Below are 7,827 nucleotides of genomic sequence, written 5' to 3' on the forward strand. Positions count from 1 at the left end.
GGTGAAGAGAGAGGCGAGAATGTTGATCTCATGTTGAGAAGGCTTCATTTATTATTTTATTATATATATACTACATTATTACTCTACTAAAAGAAATAGAAGGAAAAGTTCTCAGAAGGCTAGTTAAGCTAAGAATAGAAAAGAATGAATAACAAAGGAGCTCTCTCCGACTCTGTCCCAGAGAGAGCTCAGTCCTTGATTGGCCATTAATTATACACATTCAACATGGGCCAATCACAGGTGCACCTGTTGCATTCCACAGCAGCAGATAACCATTGTTTACATTCTTTTTCTGGGGCCTCAGCTTCCCAGAAGGGAAAATCCTAAAGAAAGGATTTTTGTGAAAAGATGTCTGCGACAAGGGTCTCACATGTCCTACAGTTCTCCCTCAAGACGGAGAGGTTTGGTCACTCCAGCAATCTCTACAAAAGCATGAGCTCAACTACCTAATTACTCCATTATAAGTAACTAGTTTAAGCCCAAAATTTCAACACATTTTATTCATCTTCATCGTGTATTGTCCAAAAGCCACAGGAAGTAGGGAAGAGAGGCTTTACAAAATTTTCTGAGGACCATATAAAGGACTCTGATGCAAGACAGGCTCAAGGAAGGAAGAAGAAAAGTCCTCAGTAAGTTGGTAAATTTGTGCTCCCAGGAGAGAAAGCAAAGTGAAAGTACAAGAGTAGTTTGAGAGGGAAGACTTGTAAAGACAAGTCTTCATCCTGAGACCATAGCTTTGGGATAGATGTCAGGAATCAAGAATTTACAGAAAAGGGGAAGAACTAAAATTAAGCATCAGTTTGGGAGTCTAAGATTACAGTTAAAGATGCCAGCCTTGGCAGCAAATACTTAACAGCAAAAATTAATGGAAGGCATCATTTGGCTAGTTCCAAGAGAATAGTTCCATTTAACCCCATCAATTATACTTAGGAAGGCATTTGAATTTTCAACAACCCTAGGAAAACAGCGGGCAGGTACATAACCCTTAATTAAATACTTTCACTTCACGTACAAGCCCACACATCGAACAAAGGACGGGACGTGGCTGGAGTGACTTGTACACTGGTCTGGCCATGTGTAGCCATTAGCCCACAGGCTAATGCACAGTGTCAGCCTGTCAGCAGCCCGTGTGTCACTGGCATCGCCTTCTGCAGCACCGCCGGCGGCAAGAGCTCCTGCTAGCACCGACACTTCTCTGCAAGGGCCACGATGTTTTGCTGGCAGTGTTGTGCTTTGCTGGATGGCACTGGAGAGGATATGCTTTTGCAAGCAAAGCATGATTCCCACTCAACCCTAAGGGTAGATTCAAACTTAGTCCAAATACACTTACAGCTGTGTTTGCTCTCTCAGCTAAAATTTTAGAATTTTCACCAACTTTTAAGGAAAAAAAATTAAAATATCAGGCAACCTGATAACAACATCAGGACTAGGACTTGATTTTTTTCCCTACATTAATCAGGAAATTATTAATATCATTTATTAATACACAAGTAGAGAATTGTGATGTTGGTTCAATTCCTCTGTCATTAAACAAAAGTGTCATAATTTTATTATTGCTTTATACTCACTTCTTTAAAAGCAGAATTTAAATTCAGGATCCCTTTAACAAATTTAGAGTATGAATCACTGGAAGATTATGGATGAAGTAATGTTAAGACATATTGCTTTCCTTGTAACATCTCCTGCCTATGAGTGACAGCATATCTTGTTACTCTGTGAGGAATTTTAATGGCCTTTAGTTTTATAAAACACTGGTAACCTACAATTTCAAATACCAGACTTCTGAAGAGTAATTCAAGTAGTCCCAGAAAAAAAAAAAATTGAAAGCAGGTTAAATCTCCAGTACTTAAAAAACCCTTTTGTAAAAGAACTCCTGCTAGACTCAGATGAGTTTTCTTTCTCCATTTCTCTGTAACCTTACAGAAAGATATCTTTTGGCTTAGAGTCTGGGTGTTTGTTGGAAAAAGAAGTGTGAGATGAGGATTTAAGAGAAAAAAAATCGTATACTCTCAAGATTTGTTAAATACAGGAACAATTTCATTGATTTTCAGCTCAATTTGTTTTGGTTTCATTTTGCTTTCTACAGAGAAAGACTGATAGGTTTTAATATAGTTCAATTTCAAGAGATGAAGATGTGACATTTCCCAGTTCTGATGCCATGCTCTGCAACAGTTCCTGGGGCCAGGTGTTTAGAGTGAACCTATTACTGTTCAAATTGGAGTATATTTTGCCATCAAGTAAGTTTAGCATTGAGAAAATATAAGAATCAAAAAGAAAACACATTACCAATGTGTGTTCAAGCAACAGAGTGAATGATTCACTACTGAAAACACCATGTTTAGTATTACACAGCCAAATACTTAGTTCAAAATATTTACCAGTCATATTTACCAGTTACCAGTCATATCACTAATAAAATAGAAATAGTAATTTTAAAGTATTTTTTCCATTATTTTACTTCAAGTGTATTTTAAATTATCAATGCTTAACAAAATAATAACAACAAAACCAAAAAAAACCCAACATTTATTGTCTTTTGATTAATCAAACCCTGTATATTAACACTGAAGACATAAGTTTTTCCCTAATACATGCACTTACTAATGAATCTTTTTCCACGTTTATTAGGTTATTGTAAATTGTTATTGCAATACTACCCAAAAACCTGCAGTTGCTTTTGAAGAATCTTTTCCGGAGTTTTCCTTTTTCCCATTCTAATTGTCACTCACTGTGGCTGCTATATATATCAAATAAAAAAACTTGCCATTAAAGGAAAAATAACTTTTCACATAGCTTATATTTCATAGATATTAAAGTATATCTTTATAGATTTTTATAGAATTTGCATTGTTGCTTGCATCAATGACAAAATGTGATGTTTCTGGAGGATCTCTGAGCTATGAACAAAGTCTACTGCAGAGAGCAGCTATGCTAACCGTAACAGACAAAAATATTCTGGACATCTGTGTGTTGGTATAATACTTATTGAACTTGACTGAAAATCTTCTACCTGTATAAGCCTATTATGTTGAAATCCTGTCATATATATACTACAAAAACCACCGTGATTACTTACATAGACGTATAGCAGGGGAGGAAGCAAGATAGTGTATTTATTTACACATCACAATTCTTCAGTATTATTGAATCACATTTCTCCCAGGGAAGGTTACACAGACCAGAGTGAACACGCACCATTAAATATCCTCAAATTACTGTCCCCTCCTTAGAATTCAATGCGGAGGAAGGGATGACACTACTGCGGGCTTCGACAGAGAGGGAATCCCCGTGTGACGGTGCTGGCTTTGGAGAACACGGCCGATTCCTGCCGCCACATCCCACATCCCCGCGGATCCTCTGGAAATCCTGGAGCGCCGCCTGCCGCTGGCACGGCCGAGCTCCAACTGCTGAACAGCATCAAGCAAGGACGAGGGTTTCCCTCCGCTCCTTTCGCTGCCATCGAGAAATAAGTCAATAGATTTAAATCGCACCAGTCACTGAAAGCACACGCTGAGGCAGCATCGTGCTACAAGAGAAGATTTTGGTTTTTTGTTTTTTTTTTTTTTAATGATGTCGTAGGCCAAACTCACAAAAAATTTTAAGGAAATATACTCTCTTCCGCATGATAATATAATGTACAAGGAAATGGAAGGCGCAAATGCAGCCCATGGACTGAGGAAGGTAAATCAAGTGCTGAGCCCAGAGACATCATAGAAACACGGTTTGGCTTGGAAGAGACCCTAAAGAGAATCCAGTCCCAACCTCTCTGCCATGGGCAGGGACATCATCCATTATACCAGGTTGTTCAAAATCTCATCCAGCCTGGTCTCAAACATTCCCAGTGATGGGGAATCCACAGCTTTGCTGGGCAATCTGTTCCAGTGCCTCAACACCCTCACAGTAAAGAATTTCCTCCCAATAGTTGATCCAAAGCTACCTTCTTTCAGTTTATAGCCAGCACCCTTATCTTTTTATTTTATGCACTTGTAAAAAGTCCCTCTCCAGCTCTTGTAGGCCCCCATTAAGTAGTGGGAGGACACTTTAAGGTATCCCTGGAGCCTTCTCTTCCTCACACCAAACATTCACCAAGCTCATGTGCTTAATTTAAAGAGATTCTAAATCTCCTCTTAGTCTTTGAATAGTAAGAAAAATATTTGAGAAACTCAACTGCCCCGAAACTCACATCTTTCCTTCTCTTTAATGTGAAGGAACCTTTAGGAAAGTTGATGCTTCAATAGATTGCCTGCAGTTAAGGAGAAAGGGTGATTGGTGATATTAAGCACGAGATCCCTCTGTCTATCTCACAAATACACATCTCAATTACCATAATATTTATGTTTAAAATTAAATATATTATTAAATGCTGGGTAAAACCATTTTGTATGATTCACCATTCCAGAATATGATTACTAGCCAGGAATCCTGGAATTAAAGATGTGAATGACATCTAGAAATTCAAACAAACGGCTTGCTTGTCAGAAATGCAGTGGTTGCAGCTCTCAGTTCTGACAGGAAAATGGATTTGAAGTAATACAACATATCCTCCCACTTGTATGAAACACTACAAAATATTTAGGCAAGTATATTTTCTACATCATCCTAACAGTAGTCACTCAAAGTGATAATTATCAATATTCTTACAGTTTCCAAGGAAATTAAAGATAATAAGAAAGTACTGTACTTCTATTGCATGACTAACAACTTAGGGAAGAATGGTGATTTATTATTATATTTATAGAGTCATTCAAAACAAAGAATCAGGAACACAGTGTACTGACACACTGCTGTCATACAATGCAATACACGATATTCCTCTCAATGTTTCAAAACATCTTTTAATACTGCAGAACAACTGCCACTCTACTGACAGCTACAGTGTGTTTTTCTCCCAAACCCCTTGCTATACTCCAAGAAAGGTTCAATGTCCTTTCAGGAATTTCCCTTTAGGGAATTACAGCTTTCTTCCATGTAGGCTCTTTGGCAGAAATGGACGGAGTTGACCAAAAAGAATTTTCATACTTTTGTACTTCTTATCAAAAAAAAAAAAAAAAAAAAAAAAAACAAACCAAAAAAAGCCACCAAGCAAACTCCTTTTGATGCACATCTCTCTTGAAAAGAAAAATGGGCCTTTTTATACATTACTCATTTCCAATTTCCTAATATTCTCCTATTTTTTTTTCTTATTGTGTTTTTTTCTACTTGTTCATTGGAACAAAATGGAAAAGGAGACACTCTTAGCCCCTACATTCTTTTTTTGATTGGTTGGTTTGGTTTTGCATTTAAGAAGTAAATAACCCACAAAAACTGTGTAACAGCATACAATACATTAATTTCTTTTCCTTTCATTCCAAACAGAGTCAGTTTTCCCTACCAATTCTGTTAACTGTTAACTGGAGGAAGAATTGGACATGACACTTGACATCTTTCAAGCCCCAGGGCCAGAAAATCTTCAATTCATGCAAAGCTCTTTCCAGGATAGCAATCTGCTTCCCTAATTCTCTAGCGAAGCAGCAGTGGAAAGGGAAGCACTCATCACTCATCTGAACCATGCCTAGTTTTACAAACAAATGTTTGTTATGCAGAATTTTACTGAGTAATCTCTCAGTTCTTTTTGTTCTCAAATAATAAGACCAGTAATCATGACACTGGAACATTGTTAGCACATCTCTGACCACCTGCAAACACTATTAGGCTGTGTGCTCCAGCGATGTCAATCTCACAAGCCCGAAGTAAATTGTCTGAACAGAAAAGCTGACAAACACAATAAATGGTGGGAAATGAAGCAAAAAATAAGTCAGTAACAAAGTACCAGCACTTTCTGTGACAACATACTCAGGCTACTGATATTGTTTCCAGCAATACAAAATAACAAAACAACAACAAACCCAATGCAAACAAACAATTTTAAGAACAACAGCTCTTATTCAGAAGAGAAATATTTGGCATGATATCTAAGCTTTTGGTCTCAATCTTATCTCTGCTACTGGCAGTAGGTTTCACATCAAAGCAACTTGAGAGGTGAACTGTGGGCTCTCTCAAGCAAGGATGTATTAATCATTGATGATGGTGGTTTAATAAGGGTTTACAGTGGTTTAACAAGGCCTGACTTAGCCGCCTGTGTGATTGAATTAGAAAAGAAAACCAGGTCTGTGACAGACAATTACATGCCTGCATGTACACAGAGACAATTGCCTACTGTCTTCAGTAGATGGCTGCACAGCTACAAATGCTTTTAGCACTTCTCAAAAAAATGGTTATATGAGTCTTTGTTTCCCCACCTGTAGAATAAGAACAAGAGAAGATTTGAAAAAAAAACAAAACCAAAACAAACCAACAAAAACCCCTCCAATCCTACATCCCTATTCATCATGTTATTATTTTAACTGCAATTTAAGTCCAGCTCAAATGAAGTCATTAATCACCAGCTTGTTTTTTCTCTCAGAAATTCTTTGTAATGCTTTCCATTCTAAAGTTGGTGCAAATAAGGACTTCAAAAGGCATTCTTATTGAAACATCAGAAGTCTGGAACCCATTTACATTTGGTTTTCAGCTGGACTGTCCTTTGAATGAAACACTGTATGAGTGACCTTTTGTTATTGATATAAATCCACTGGATAAGATAAAGAAACACAGATACAGCACTAGTATATATTCCCACTGCAACTGAACAACAGAGTATTTATTAAAGCAAAGCCATTTAATTTTAGGTTTCATCTTCCATCCTACACCTCCAAAGTACTTGATTTATTAAAGAAATCATGTATCATCATCTCCAGGTGTATAAAGGGAACCAAATTCTGTTCTCCAAGCAACATGCAATCTGGAAGCAAACCTACTTGACTCAGTACATAAGAGCAAAGCAGGTCATGGGGAACTATATTTGCAGTAAGCATACACCAATATATTACATGGCTATTGCCCTCAGCAATGACCTCTGACTCAGTGCAAAATAACTGCACTCCTTTGAAACTGCCCCTGCTTCCATGTTTGAAATACAGTGGCTATTCCCAATACTGTTACTGGGGGAAATCAACTGACAGCACTGAGAAAGCTCCTGTCTGCCACTTCTAAATCCATGCTCATGGTACCTCAGAAAATGTGCTGCAGAATCAGAAACATCTCAGAAAAAGATAACCTGTCAAAAGAAGACTTAAAAATCATTTCTATGCAGGCAACAGGTAAGCAAGCAGTCCCCAGTCCCGACTTAGGAAGGATGTGACAAAGGTTTATAAACACCTGTATCACTGACAGCATTTGGAAATTGATTTGTTTGTTGTTTCTGTTCATCTTACATCATACTAAGACCTTAGAAAGGAGGTTTAAAATAAGCAAAAGAGCTGGGTTTTCTGTTCAATGTATTGCTAAAACTTTGGAAATCCATGACAAAACATGTTGCAGAAGGTAGAGCATCCCAAAGTTTCAAGGTTGCACTGGGGAAGCTCATGAAGAGAAATGTGTTTAAGATCATTGAATGTTAAGAATGCTTCTCAGAAAAGTTCTTCCTGCCTTTCAACCACTTGAGGCTCAAGTAGTTGGAGCACTGTGAACTGCTTGGAACAAACATTGAAGCATTTGCCCTGGTGGGCTACTTCTCCATAAACATGTTTTTGACCATTGTCAGTTGGCATGCTGGGCTAGATAGAACACCCAGGCTGCCCTGTGAAGACACTCATTATATTCTCATGTTATATTCATTGCTCACAAGCAAAAAACTCTACATTTTGTCATGCACTGAGGAACAAACTTTTACTAAAGCAGTCATTTGGGATTCTGTATGTCTGTCTTTAAAATCCATTGAAAACTACCAGAAAAAAAAACAAACATCCC

This window comes from Melospiza melodia, chromosome 1 (assembly GCF_035770615.1).
Source record: "Melospiza melodia melodia isolate bMelMel2 chromosome 1, bMelMel2.pri, whole genome shotgun sequence".
In the NCBI taxonomy this organism is placed as follows: domain Eukaryota; kingdom Metazoa; phylum Chordata; class Aves; order Passeriformes; family Passerellidae; genus Melospiza; species Melospiza melodia.